General features: G+C 36.2%; 1 protein-coding gene across 1 annotated transcript in view; it reads right to left on the bottom strand.

The window, feature by feature from the left end:
• The window catches only part of SNTG1 (syntrophin gamma 1), a 534413-nt gene extending 519679 nt beyond the window's left edge, over nt 1–14734 (bottom strand). The window contains exon 1 of the mRNA XM_024578290.3: nt 14702–14734. The gene's annotated coding sequence lies outside the window, so the exon portion shown is untranslated. The remainder of the gene's footprint in view (nt 1–14701) is intronic.
• Nucleotides 14735–16028: the final 1294 nt, after the last annotated feature.

Raw genomic sequence — 16028 nt, 5'->3', positions numbered from 1 at the left:
GCAAGCAAAATAGAACCAGAGACATTGAAATAAAGAACAAACTGACAGTAACCATAGGGGAGGGGCATAATGGGGTAAAGAAAGGGAAGGGTCATCAAGGAACATGTATAAGGGACCCATTGAAAAAGCCAAAGAGGCATAGGATCCAGGGTGGGAGGTGGGATGGGTGGGGTGGGAGAGAGTGGTGGTGGAGAAATGGAGACAACTGTATTTGAACAACAATAAAAAAAAACTTCCAATATTAGTCACCTGCACTGTATTAAATGATCTTCCTTACTTATATCATGTTAAGTATTTTAAATTTTTGATGGAATCTTAAATTTATTCAATTTGCTTGAGGAGAAAGGTCCAGAATGAATAACAAAAATGAGTAGGATCAGAAGCAACTTTGACAGCTTTCTGCAAGACTCCAGCCCTGGCCAACACCAAGAGTAAAGCCCTATAAGTGCCTGACGCCGAGGCCCAGACAAGCTGTGCTGGGATTCCAAACCCACAGACACTTTGAGATAATAAATAGGTATTGTCTTAAGTCACTAAGTTTGTGCTAATGTTTTATACAACAATAGATAATTAAAGCAAAGTACTAAAATAAAATTACAGAGAGAATTTTGTTGCCATGACTGTGGAAACTTACTGTTAATAAGAAGGTCATATCAAATGATAAAGGAACTCCGATCAACGGCGCAAATATGCATACATTTCTTTATGTCTTGGCAGGATAAATCCACTTTTTTCTAATATCTAAACTAAAATTTGTCTGCTTTAGTACACCATCTTGCATAAGTATTTCTTGAAGACCTTATCAAATGGAATCTGACTCAATTTTAGAAATAAAAAATATTTTAAAGTCAAGACCATCAAGATTTTTACTACTAAAATATTTTCACATTGAATATAAATAACATTTCATTTTTCTTCAAATAAAGAATAGCTCACATGGCATCTTTTCATTCACCAGCTAAATTCATGCAACAAATTTAACCATAAATGATATGGAATGAATAATTTTAATGGCAAGACACAAAAATGTTTATAGAAAGATGATTCTCCAAGAAAAGATTTTAATTAAATTTATTGTCTAATTTAAATCAGTAAGTTGATTACTGGTATCCTTTCTTTGCCAAGATAAAATGACACATTGTGGCATATGGTGTGTAGTATGTTTTTATTTCAATGTAATTCATGGGTATTTCTTCTAAATCCTTGACGTATGGGGGTACTTGTGACAATATAAATATAGGGCAAAGGTGAGAAATAGTCTCCAGTAGTTTTGAAGTAATATACACTGTTACACTTTATAACTCTCTGTTAAGCCATTTCTAGATTTAAATAAATAAAATGCATAAAATTTTATTTGAAAACAAATCTTGCTCATTTGTAGGATTTTGACCTGTTTTCCAATAATGTTATACAATTTTTTCTTAGATTTATTTTCCTCACCTGAGGACACTTTTTTCCCTTTCTTTTGGGGGAGAGAGGAAGGGAGAGAGAGAAACAAAGATGTGAAAGATAAACTGATAGGTTGCCTCCTGCACGCGCCAGACCAGGGATCGGACCTGCAGTCTAGGCTTCCGCCTGGCCAGGAATCAAGCCTTCGGCCGGTTACGGGATGATGCTCCAACTAACAGAGCCACACTAGCCAGGGCATATTTTCATCCATGACATCTCGTTTATTCAAATTATCAAATGATGTATCATATGTCAAACAACTAGTAGGGTATATTTCATAAAAGATAGTTATCAAATAGTAATATTCATATATTTTATAACTAAAAACAATATTAAACTCCCATCTTACATATTCAGTTCATAGAAACTTAGAATTATATGTTGCATAGAAAGAGAATAAGTATCCCTTTTTAAATTCTAATAATAGCGGAATTGAAATAGTGGTCATTTTATTAAATTATACTGATGTATGCTTCTACCAAGACCTTTTTATGCTTATAATTACACTAGGAAGATATGAGTATTCAAACATTTTAACAAACTACTTAAAGTAACATAATCATCCTAGTTGAAAATAAAGCTTTCAAATGATAAAAGATTAATCTAAATCATAGGGATAGTCTAAGAAAAACTGATGCTTTCGAATTTTTTACAGGTAAAAATGAAGCTCAGCCTTGGCTGCTGTGGCTCAGTGGATTGAGTGTTGGCCTGCAAACTGAAAGGTGGCCAGTTCGATTCCTGGTCGGGGCACATGCCTGGGTTGTGGGCCTGGTCCCCAGTTGGGGGTGTGCAAAAGGCAACCACTAGATGTATCTTTCATACATTGATGTTTCTCTCCTTCTCTTTCTCCCTTCCTTCCCCTCTCTCTAAAACTAAATTAAAAAATATTTAAAAAGAGGAGGATACTTTCTTTGAAAAAAGAACCTTAGTCTTAAAATAAATGGACAAATAACTGCATTCATTGCTCACTTTACTATTTAAAGGTATTTGAGATATAGTATAGATTTATCTCTTTTATTAATATGATAAATAAATAAAACAAATAAACACATTTAGAAGAGAAAGACCTGATTAAGTTAGTATTTTTCTGCTGGAGATAATCCCACACCTTAACACTAGGACAAAGCATAATTAGAATGTAGCACTGGAATGGGGCTAACTTACTCTACAGGTGAAATAACTAAGGCCCAAATAAAGTAAGTAAGGTTAGGAAATTCATAAAGTAGATGATTTAAGTCAGAGACTCATTTATCTCAGGCCAAGTAAAATCTGGCAACACCAATCTGCTTCTGGTTTTTGTTCTAAAAAAATCAAAACCTGTTTGTTGTTTTCTGCTTTGCTCAGCATGAGTGTCTGACAAGCTAGGTGTTTTTACTCAGGACACTGGCCAGGACCAGACTGGCTGGTCTCACAGATCAGGCCACACTCAGCCATCGCACGAATTCGCTGATTCTGTGTTATCCAGTAAATACTAAGACAAAAAAAAATGCAGCAAAATGTGGAGAGTTTGCCTTTTTATTGTTCTGTCATAATGGTTTATTGATAAGAAAACATTTAATAGTAATTACTATCATTGGTTTAATCTCAAAAATAGGCCCTCCTCAATTAAAGGTATGGGTTTTTCAACATAATTTATAATTTGCAGCTAATTAATCAATGAGAGCAACATAAGTGATCTGCCAAGCTGTTTCAAATTATGCTCTTGTGATGTTTAACAAAAATTTGCAAATCATTTTACCTTTTTCCTACACTGTTGATTCTGATGAACCAAAATAAGAATAAAAATAGTGGTCTTGGTTGCTATGGTACATTTACACGATGGAATACTACGCAGCAGTAAGAAAGAAGGAGCTCCTGCCCTTTGCGACAGCATGGATGGAACTGGAGAGCATTATGCTAAGTGAAATAAGCCAGGCGGTGAAAGACAAATACCATATGATCTCACCTATAAGTGGGACCTAATCAACAAAACAAGCAAGCAAGCAAAATATAAAGAGAGATATTGAAATAAAGAACAGACTGACGGTAATCAGCAGGGAGGCGGAGGGGGATAATGTAAGAATGGGAAGGGTCTAAGGAATGCGTATAATAGGACCCATGGACAAATCCAAAGGGGTTAGGATTGAGGGTGGTAGTTGGGGGTGGATGGGGCAGGGGGAGGGGATGGGGAAAATAGAGACAACTGTACTTGAAAAACAATAAAATAAATAAAACAAATAAAATTAAAGAAACAAACTTTAGAATAAAATCTTGATCTTACCATTACCAAATAGCCCCATACAATACAGGCAATTAGACATCACAGAGACTTTGTTCCTTGGTAATTTTCAGCTTAATATTAAAAATCATAACTTAATTTTTTTTTACTAAAAGTCCCATAAACAAATGAGCTTTATAAAGAATGAGCACACTATATAGGAAGACAGATAAAACAGAAAGTGCTGAAATGGTAAAATCTGAAAAGAGCAGTACAAGAAACGATAACAAGCTGCATATCTAGAAAATACTCGAACCCAGCAGGCTATTATGGCAATGAAAGGCTGTCTGTAGTGTAATTGCACCGTTCTATCTATGCCCCATTCGCTCTTATTATCTTGTCATTTTACCTCTTCCTGCAGACACTCTAGCTGCCTTGTGTCATCTACTGCAAGTGAACGGGCGGCTGCTTCCTCACTTGGAGCCTGTTAAACTATCTTGCTAACAGTAGCTTTTGCCCCTAATGAACAGGCATTCACTTCTGTGATGTGTGCTGTGTTTATTGACAGGGATGTTCAAGTGGCTTATGGGTCTTCTATAAGAGCATGCAGGAAGCTTTACTGAAACAATACACATGCAAAGGCACTGACAAATGTTTAAAGATAAAAAACAGTATGTGCTGTGACAATACTTTTCTAAGGTTTTCAAATGGAGAAAAATATCCATTTGACTTATAATCTGCTAGTTAGAGCTAATTCTTTGTTTCTTTTCTCAAAAAGAAATAATTGAAATTAATGGAAGCTAAGCATTTCAAACTGATTGGACATAGCCATACCCTTACTGATGTTACCAATGTTGTCAACAGCAGACTTAAATCACTGTCTTTTAATTTAATTATATATAGTTATTGACTCTTAAGTTAGTAAAACAGGGTAGGGTGCTATAGTAGCCACTGGAGTTTATGACAGAAAAATATCTTTTGGAGATATTTTTAAATATCTCTGTATTTTATTTTTTAATTTGACACACTGAATAAAAATAAGTGTGAATTGTAATCTTAAGAGCAGAAAATATGGAACATAAGTCTAATTACGTTTTTTGTGCTAACTAACTTCCTTAGTTGAGGGAGTGAGGACTGTAGAACACAGTTAACAGCTAAATTTTGCACTAGAGACGCCGTTATATATAATGAAACACAAAATGATCCTAGGAAGAAGCAGAGACAGAATGCAGGCCTTCCTCTGTAAAGACTCAGTTAGAAATCACTGGACTGTGAACCTCATAAAGGTAGCATTTATATATTTTCCATCTTTGAATCTCCATGGTTAACAAAGAACCTAGTATATGGTGGGTATTCAACACATACTTGTTGAAAAGATGAATAAATGAGGGAAAGCTACCAAATAACTGTTATGGGTAATTTAGTTTTCACATAGAAAATAGGGAATACCCAAACATAATCAAATATATTTCCATTGTTCACAAAATAACTTTGATTCAAATATGCTCTATAGGAGAATTAGAGTTTAACATAGGTTAGAATTTAGAATGTTTCAAAACTAATTCATAGATCTGCTACAAATATCACTTTAAATTCCTTTGTCATTTTTACACTTTTTTGTAAAGATACCATATCTTGTACGTAGAATATTCAATATTCATACTTACAAATTTATCTTTTCTGAAGTATACTGTATTGAATTCTACTGTGTAAAGGTCACACGGTACCTAGATGCAAGCAGATTAACACAAGAGTTCCAGCATGGTTCTCGCAGTGCCCCTGGTGCCCTGGAGTCTGAATGTCATTTAGAAAAAAGACACAGTTATAAGTGACAAATCACAGCAGAGTTGACTTATAACTTGATTTCTAATATAAATAATCTGTCGCAGCCTCTAATGATTCTCAAAGTATGGTCCCTGCATCGACAATGCCTGGGAACTCCTTAGAAATGCAAATTCTCAGGCTTCATCCTAGATATACAGAATTGGAAACTGTGTTTGGGGCCCAGAGACATTAGTTTCAATAATCCCTCTGGGTGATTTTGATTCATCTCTATTTGAGAACCACTACTCTCTGATACTTAAGGGTATTCAAAAATCATAAAGCCCTATTGGGTAACATTAAGCAAGTATTTTCATTCTATGAATTTTATCCTTAAATTCATAGGATTTCTGTTGGCTTAATTATTTTGCTTCCAAAGTTTCTAGGCTCCAGTGCTCTGGAGGTTGTCAAAATATCCCTTACAAAGTAAAAGACAAGAGTGCTTCTGGCTTTTTGTACTTCTCCTCCTGGGCCATCTTTGGATTTGGGAGGAAATATGTACTTCATTTGGGGATATGCTGCTAGTTTTAAACGGAACTCAGAACAAGAGAAATCTTGGCAACGGATCCAGCCTTCTGGGTCATGTGGTCTAGCTGATCTGGGCATTCCTGGAGTTCCAGTGGCAGTCAGGGATGTTGTTGAGTTTTAGCAGACCCTGCTCTGTGAATTACAGTGCAGGCCCTAACAATTTTGGAACAAAGCTCTATCATCCACAATGCATAACTACTCTCCTTTAAAGAAAGCAGCTTTAGGTCTTTCATAGGGACTTAGACAAGACTAAACATTTAACCATGGGCCACCAAGTTTTTCTGTATACATTATGAACTGAGTACTGTGTAGCCTCACAGAAATCATAACACTGAGTGTGTACATCAGCACCCATCACCCAAGTGATATGATATATACTCCACTGGGCCTGGGCAGGACCCAAGGCTCACATGGAATAAAAAAAGTGGCCCAAAGGCCTGTAGTCAGCTCTACAATGCCTTCTCTCTCTCTCTGCCTATATCTATAGCCTGATGGAGAATTCCTATAAATAGTTGACCAAGGACAAAACACACCAGGTTGATGTATCTATAGGATATATTTACAGGATATGTAGGAACTATTCACTAGTGGACGGCTACAGCACAACAGCCTCCAGGATAATCCTGAAGACGATCATGAAGGAAAATACTCTCAGTGGAATGAATTTGGATCAGACACCTGCTTGTTTATTTTGCCTGGAAAGACATACTGTTTTATGATCTGGATGATTTATTAGTCGAGGTTAATCATTTGAAATGGTTAAGAATTAAAGAAATATGATTGTAATATTGGTACAAGGAGGACTGGGAAAGAGGTATGTGGTTAGTCCACTTCAATCATCATAGGATGGGAAAATATGTATGAATTATGCCCAACAACTGACCTAGGCAGAGAAATATCTTAATAATGAGGATAGAATGACCTATTCTGTAAAGTCAGTCAGTCTCTTTCCCCAACCTTTATTGTCATATTTCGTGGGCTGGCGAACAATATGGCCATGGTGGAATGCCTACAATACCGGATGGTAACAGGTAAGTTGTACAGGGAATATTTGGAAGGTTCAGAGGAAATGGAAAGGGTGGAAGACTGAATCAGATTAGAAGTTACAACAAAACGGGGCAAGCTATAAGGTTCCTATGAATGTAGTTTCTCAGGACAATACTTCTGGGGAAAGAAGAGAAGAGAATGCATCCACTGGCGTTAGTATCCCTGTAGTTAAAATCTGACCTGTGGATTATTGATTTCACGGCATTTCTGGAATCCCTCCTAACTGGAAATTTCCAGGAAGGAGAAACAAGGTGAGTGGAAGGAGATGCAGGTCCCCATATTCAAGAGACAGAGAGTGGTTCACAGTCTCTGTCTTTTAAACATTTAAAAAGTTGCCCAGAATATGAAGTCAATCTTGAGTTCAAGGCTAGGCTTTTTTTTTTTTTGCCTTTTACAATTATGTCATTTTATCAAGGATAGAAAACAGAGTTATGATTGGCATGATATACAAAACTAGGAATAAAGGTCTTTTAAATAAATTTTATTTTTTCAGTTACATTTGACATACAATATTATACTCATTTCAGGTGTACAATGTAGTGATTGGACAGTTCTGTAACTGAAAAGTTATAATGGATCAGCCCAATAAAAATGATACCTATCAGACTATGTACCATAGTTATTATATTATGAACTATATTTCATGCTGTACCTTAAACCCCTGAAACTAATTTTGTGACTGGAAATTTGAACACACTAATCCCTTTCCCTTTTTCACTCACTTTTCCCAATCTCTTTTTAGTCAATTAGTATATGACAGAGGAAGCAAGCACATACAATGGGCTAAAGATAGTCTATCAATAAACGGCGTTAGGAAAATTGGAAAGATACAAGCATGTAGACCACCTTCTTACACTATGCAGAAGAATAAATTCAAAATGCATTAAAGACTTAAATGTTAGACCGGAAACTATAAAAATCCTAGGAGAAAACCTAGGTAGTAAAATCTCAGACATTGCTCGTAGCAATATTTTTTTCTGATATATCTCCTCAGGCAAGGGAAACAAAAGAAAAAATGTATGGAACTACATCAGACTAAAGTTTTTGCAAAGCAAAATAAAGTATCAACAAAATACAAAGACAACCCACTGAATGGAAGAACATATCTTGATACATCTGAAAAGGGGTTACTATGCAAAATTTATAAATAATTTATAAAACTCAATACCAAAAAAAACAAAGAAAGAAATGACACAATTAAAAAATGGGCAAAGGACCTGAATAGACACATCTTCAAAGAGGACATACAGACAGACAGCCAATAGACATATGAAAAGATGCTCAACATCTTTTCATCATCAGAGAAATGCAAATTAAAACCACAATGAAATATTACCTCACGCTGGTCAGACTATAATTTTCTGTTTTGTTTATTCATTTCTTTTGTTTTTGTTTTTTACTTTTCACATATAAGTGAAATCATATGACATTTATCTTTCTCTGTCAGACCCATTTCACTTAGCACAATTCCTTCTAGTCCATCCATGTTTTCACAGATGGCAACATTTCATTATTTTATATGGCTGATTAACATTTCATTGTATTTGTATGTCACCTCATCTTCATCCATTCACACATCAATGGACACTCAGGTTTCTTCCACATTTTTTACAATTTCTTTGCCATTGTAAAAAATACTGCAATGAACATATGGATGTGTATGTCTTTTCAAATTAGTGTTCTGGGTTTCTTTAAATAAACATGAAGAATTACAATTGCTGGGTCCTTCTTTGTTTCTTGTTATAGGATTTGTTTTAACATCTATTTCATCTCATTTAAATATACCCCAGCTTTTTTGGTTTGTTTGTTCTCATTTGCATGAAATATATTTTCCTCCCTTTACTTTCAATCTGTGTGTCTCTTTTTATCTAAAATGGGTCTCTTATATGGATGGAATATGTATCGATCTTGTTTTCTTATCCATTCAGCCACCCCAGGTCTTTTGTTTAGAGTATTTAATCCATTTACAAGTAATGTATTTATCGATAGGTATATAGTTATTGCCATTTTATTATTAATATTGTTGATATTTCCTTTTTTTTCATTTTCTCAAGAACGACCCTTTAACATTTCTTATAATACCAGTTGGTGGTCATGAATTCCTTTAGCTTATTCTTGTCTGGGAAGTTCTTTATCTGTCCTTCAGTTCTAAATGATAGCCTTGCTGGGTAGTATAATCTTGGTTATAGGTCCATCCTTTTCAACACTTCGAATATTTCTTGCTAATCCCTTCTGGCCTGCAGTTTCTGTTGAGAAATCAGTTTACATTCTAATGAGAGCTCCATTGTAGGTAACTGACTGGTTTTCTCTTGCTGCTTTTAGGATTCTCTCTGTGCCTTTAACTTTTGGTATTTAAATTATGAAGTATTTTAGTGTGGTGTCTTCGGGCTCATCTTGTTTGGGATTCTGTGCTTCCTGAACTTGTATATCTATTTCCTTCAACATTTTTGGGAAGCTTTCTGCCTTGTCTTCAAACAGGTTTTCAATTCCTTGCTCTCTCACTCCTCTTTCTGTGCTCCTATAATGCAAATGCTGGTATGCTTGAACTTGTCCCAGAGGCTCCTTAAATTATCTTCATTTTTTGGATTCTTTCTTTTCTTTTTGCCATTCTAATTGAATGTTTTCTGCTTCCTTATCTTCCAAAATGCTGATTTGTTCCTCTACTTCATCTAATATTTAATGTATTCTTCATTCTAGTTAATGCATTTTTTGTTTCTGAGTAGTTGTTTTTATGATTTTTTTTGTTTTATTTTTATTGTTGACACTATGACATGTGTCCCATTTACTATCCCTCCTTTACCCACCTCTACCTAGCCCCAGCCACCCTTTTCTCTGGCCATCACCACACCATTGTCTGTGTCTGTGGATTATGCATATATGTTCTTTGCCTAATTCTCTCACCTTCTTTCATAAAGCCCCCTCTCCCATCTGACAGCTGTTGGTCTATTTCATGAATTCATATCTGTATTTCTATTTTGTTTGTCCCTTCATTCTGTTCATTAGAGTCCATATGTAAGTGAGATTGTATGGTATTTTCTATCTCTATTTTTGTTTCCTAACTCGTTGTTGTAGTTCTAAGACCATCAGTTCTTCCCCTAAGTTCATTGACCATTCTTATAACCAGTGTTTTGAACTGTGCATCTGGTAGATTGCTCATCTACATTTTATTTAGTTTCTTTTCTGGAGTTTTGTTCTGTGTTTTCATTTGAGATATGTTTCTTTGTCTCTTCATTTTGGCCTCCCTGTGTTTGTTTCTGTGTATTAGGTAGAGCCACCACATCCCCCAGTCTTGGTAGAGAGTAGCCTATGCAGTCCTGTGGAGTCAGTGACACAGTTATCCTGGTCACCTGAGCCAGGTCTGGGTTGTGTGAGTACTCCTGTAGTAGCTGACCCTTGATTTCTGTTGGCATGTCAACTGGAGGGAATGGCCCTTAAGCTGATTGGCTGGAAGGACTGGTCATGACTACAGTGGACAAGCTGTTGTGCAGGAATTGACCCCCTGAGCAAAATTCACAGGACTCTAGGGCATGCTAATCCACTCAGGTGTGTCATTTGTAGAATTAGTTGGGTGGTATCTGTTGTGGTCTGAAGCTGCCCACTAAGTATATTCATTCTAAAGCCGCCTGAGAAGGGCTCTGAGGGGGCCAAGATTGGTCACTGCCTGGTATGAGCTACAAAGTGACCTGCAGATAGTTCCCACTTTTGATGGGCTTGGAGGTGCCCAGTAAAGGGTAAGCTACTCACTGTGGTTGGCTGCCACTCTTGTCAGTCTTGGTGCTGCTTAGTAAGATGTACTGGGTGTTCTGAGACATACCCTCCTTGTTTGGGGTTCGTAACACTTTGAGAGATGTTAAGTCCACAGCACAAACCAAAACAGGCTGTTTGTATGGAAACGCTACTGGAATCAATTCGGTGGGCTCTCAAGTTGGGTGAGGCAGGGCTTCAGGAATCACCAAGGCAGGATGAACAGCGCCTGCCTTCTTCTATATGGTGGGGGAGTGGGGGATTTAACAAAGGGACAATTGCTCTGACAGCAATTTTGTCTGGAAGAAACCTGACTCTCCAGCCCTCACCCTAAAACCATACAATACAATTCAGTGTCTCGTCTGCATGTGCACTTTTTGGGTGTTGCCATCAGCAAGTAAGTCTATGTGTGGGTCATTTAGGAAGAAAGCCTGGGTCTCCAGAAGTTCTGTGTCTCAGCTACAAACCTCACTGGATTTCACAGCCAAAAGGTATCCAGACTTTGTTTCCGCACACTGAAATGCTTAGGGAGAGCGCATGGTGCAGGGCTCCTCAGAGGTTCCTCTGCAGTGGAGCTACTCCTCTGGATTTTTAACCGCCACATGGTGGTGTGGGACCAGCTCGTCCCATGTCTCCACCCTTTCTATCAGTCTTGACATGGCTCCTTCTGTATATCCTTAGTTATATTATAGGACTTGTGTTCAGTTAGATTTCAGGCAATTATAAATCAGGGTTGTGTAGTTTTGTTGTAATTTTCATGTGGTCCTGGGGAGGAGGCGAGTATAGTGTTTACCTACTCCACCCACTTAACCCAAAATAAATGTTTTACCAGTACAGCTAGTGACACTTAACATCTCAAACTTGCCTGAAAACACTGGAAATTTCATTAATAACGTTGGTAGCAAATGGGCCCACAGAAGATGCATCCTGTGGATAGGTGCAATGTGGAACACAAAGAGGGGACAGAGCATGAACAGGCGAATTAAAGTATGACGTGAGATGGCTCAAACATTCTCAAAGCATTGAAAAGCAGCAGCAGCATTAAATTCACTTGTTCAAATATTAAGTATTTATATTATAGTAATTTTGTCCTGGCAATGAGAAGATGCCAGAAAGACAGAGCAGTCCTCTAGCCTAGAAGGGAGGTCAGCAAGCACAAAGCAGGGCCAGGCCGTCCAGCTGGGCATCTGCTCACACAATAGACATCCAGCTTGCATTTGCTCAGGGGGCTATTTTCCATTACAGTGTGAAACCAGACTGCCTTTAAATGTGGTGAAATATGAGCATGGATAAAACATGGGAAATACAAATAAAATACAACAGGTCAGGTGAGAGACTACAAAAATTCACTAACACTGCATGCTGAGACATGTATTTAGTTTTTAAATATTTCTTATGTGCAAAGTATCAGAAAATAGGCAATGTGGGTAGGCTATGTTTTCTTGTACTGTTTAGTTTCTCCTTTTTTTAATCCCCTTTCAAAATAATATCAATTCAAATGTGTTACTTCTCCATAAAGTATGTTAAACTCTAAAAAACAACATGGGAGGCAAAAATATCTACCCAAGAAGAGAGAAAAATGTTTGAAATGCATCCAGATATATTTGTAATAAAATATTTATGTTTTGTGATTGTAGAAGAAGGTGCATTGGGGATTAAAATAGTCACCCTCGAATTGTTGTTACTCTCCTTACAACTGCATTTCTCTTTTTTTTCATTTATATGTAAACTTTCTTGGGGTTCTGTCAGGGTTTACAGTACACTATACTTTAACACAACGGTGAAGTGAAAACATACAGAGCAACATGAGGTACTGGGAAATTGTAGGTAGGTGATAAATGACCATCTCTTGCAGAGCAATAATGTAGCCATTTATGGCTCTCACAGCATAATCTGGGGAGTTTCCACCTCTATAGTTTGCTCTCTTTCTCTGTTTAGTTTTTTTTGTGTGTTTTTTTTTCATATGGACTTCAAAACTAAAGGTCAAGAAACCAAAGAATCACAGGGTTTCAGGAAATATAAATGTTCATCAAATTTAAAGTGTTGGGGAAAGGAGGAATAAATTCAGAGGTAAGGCAAGGCAGTGGTAGAGAGAACAGGTTATTGTAGATCACTCACCCCTGTTTCAATTTTGTTAAAAAAATGTTATTTTCCTCTTTCTATTATCCATCATGCTTCTCTATGGTAATGTAATAAGGAAAAAAGTATAACTATTAAAAAAGGCCTAGCTATGAAAAACGTTGGATATAAGCCAGCATTTTTGGTGCACTAGAGTGTGTTCTTGTTGCTTGCTAAGAAACTATGTGATAGCATTTTCTGAGTTTCTTTAAACAATGATAAATCAGTGTTTAATTTAATGATGAGGAAAAAGCTACCTGGATACAGGTGGGTAGGGATTAGTTGAGGAAACAACAATCAATCTATTAGTAGCCCATCCCTGTATGGGCGATACTATGACAAAGAGAACACATTATGTTTTCCACATGTAAAAGAACGTTTAGTAATAACAAGTATAGACCTAATTGTCTGTAACCCTGAATGTCTCTGAACCTTGCCGTAACCTTTGAGAACCCAAAGTAATCTAACAATAAGCTTTCTGCACCCATGCATCCATTCTTAATAGTTTGTGGCTTTTACAACACAGATATACATACTGAAAAATTCTTGTAATTTTCATATTACATTTAAATAATATTTAATACCACAATATTTACACAATACTCTTTTCAGTGTTAGTATTCATTTAAACACAATAGATGACAATGAGTTTAGGATTCTCACTAAAACTACACTGGAAATCCTTGTACTGTCAAAAAATAAAAATTCAAATATACTCTAACAATTATTAGGATAAAAGCTTTAGCCATTTCCATCCAAAACTTTGGCAGCCAGGTTCTGATCTTTATAGCAAATACAGATTGGATCCTCCCAAAAAGAACATTCATCCTAGCACCAACGTCACAGATGATACTCATCTTCAAACTGGTGTCTTTCCCGACTCATGCTCCTTTTCTGTAGTTATGTTTAATTCATTTCATAATTTCACACTTTCCATCCTTTGTTCTGAATAAACAAATGAGGATGTGATAGTTCCCTAAGCTCTAGTGGTATGAAGCATTTTTTTTTTTTAGGTTCCCAGCATTGAGGGAAAAGTACAGAAATTTCCTATACCTCCTGCCCCCACATATCAATAGTCTCCTTTATTATCAACATCCATGAGAGTGGTATATTTGTTACAATTGATGAACATACATTGACACCTTATAATCACCCAAAGTCCATAGTGACAGTCCACTCTTAGTGTTGTACATTTTATGGGTTATGTTTCATGACAAATAACAAATGTATAATGATGTGTATCCACAAACTCCCTAGTTATAAGATAAATAAGTAGGGATGTAGTATATAATATGATGACTATACTTAACACTGCTGTATGGTATATAAGTATGAAGCATTTTAAGAAACACTTTGCCAAGCCCCTCTTTTGGATTATTGCACGTCTACGCTTTCTCCAGGCTTTCAGCATTCACTGAAATGTGTGACGCTAGTTCTCATCTTGGTAAGGAGTCACGGATGCCTCCCCATAAAACAAGCTTTTGAAAAGCTGATTAATATTGATCACTCCTCTGAATGATGCTCACTAAAGTAACAAAAATCCAAAGTATCTGTTTAAATGAATATGGTAGGAAGATATGTCTAAGTACAGTCTGACTACTAAACACCACCATGCATTTGAAATGTTCTTACCCTATCCATAGCAGGAGATTTTTTTAAAGTTTGATATTTGCATTAGAACAGATAAAGAAGCTTCATAAAGCTTAATAATGCAGAAAATGACTCTTTTATAAAAATGTAAAGGGAGAGGTTTTTTTCATTTATTCACAATGGCATATTGAAAAGTAATAATCTTACTTGAGTTTAAGTAGAGCAGTATTTTTCTTTTATCAGAAGTCACTTCTCTGGCAATCTCACCATTCTGGAGAGTAGTCTGATACGAAAAGCAAAAGAAAAAGTCTTGTGAACATTCAAAATAGATGCAACACAACTCATACACTGAAACTTATTTCATCCATAAAGGGAGACATACACCCCATTTACACTTATATCACCTGCAACTTTACTACATTTCTTGTTAATTTCTAGGAGCAACTCAAAACTTTCAAGAGACTGAAATAAGATAATATGTATTCCCTAGATGACTAATGTCATAAAATTAATTTCTGCAGAACACCGTTTGGGGAAATTGGTTTTAAAAGAAGTACAAAATGATATTTGATAATTTGCCCAAAATTGCATCTGCCAGTAGTTGGCATTGGGACCTAAACTGCCAATATTTCAGCCTTTAGAATAACTCCAAGTTTAAATTATCAATAATATTTAAATGCCTTCCTTGTGAAGAATCATCTATTGATTTGATGCCAAGAAGAGATTACTATTTTTAATGAAACACAGTCATTAACTCAGGTTTCCAAACATCAGAATATTTTGTTACACAATAAAATGTGTTCTAATAAAACAACCACCTCAGGCAGACTTCCCAGCAGCAGTTAGACACACATATAGCAGGGCGCTCTAACCACAGGGGTGAGTATTTGTGTTCAACTTGGACAGTATGTAAAAAACAGGTTCCACTTTATGTGAGTAGGGTTGAAATAATATTAGTGATACTATGAGTATTTTTACAATAGTGCCAAAAATTTTAATTAATTATTTTCATAATATTTATGGAAAATAATAAATTAGTGATGTTTCATTGCCTTCCTTACATTTCAGAAAACATTTTATATGATTACTGTGCCAAGGCAAGAGCTGATTTATTAGAGTCAGCTCAGCATAATAGAGATAGGAAGAAATCACATTCCTCAAGAAAACCACAGAGATTTGTAAAAGGATAAGTCTTAACTCTTCCCTGTGTCCAGTCCCTTCACAGTTGGACTTTCGAAGTCAGCCATTAAAAGTGCCCCATTCCTATCACGAAAATCTATGCTGCACTTCATCAGTAGCTTGCAACAGATGCAAAGATATTGCAGTACTGCAACTAAAGCTTTTATTTTTTATTGTAGCTTTTAAAATTTATTTTTACTATATTTTTCCATTACCATATCTTTCCCTTGTACCCCAACCCCACCTACAATAACCATATGTCATCCACGTGCACGAGTCCTTTTTCCTTTTTGCTCCATCCCTTCACCCCCTAATCGCCTCCTCAAGCTGTCAGCCTGCTCTTTCTCTATGATTT

Source organism: Desmodus rotundus, chromosome 8 (genome assembly GCF_022682495.2).
Source record: "Desmodus rotundus isolate HL8 chromosome 8, HLdesRot8A.1, whole genome shotgun sequence".
Lineage (NCBI taxonomy): Eukaryota > Metazoa > Chordata > Mammalia > Chiroptera > Phyllostomidae > Desmodus > Desmodus rotundus.
This window is presented reverse-complemented; position numbering and strand designations above follow the sequence as displayed.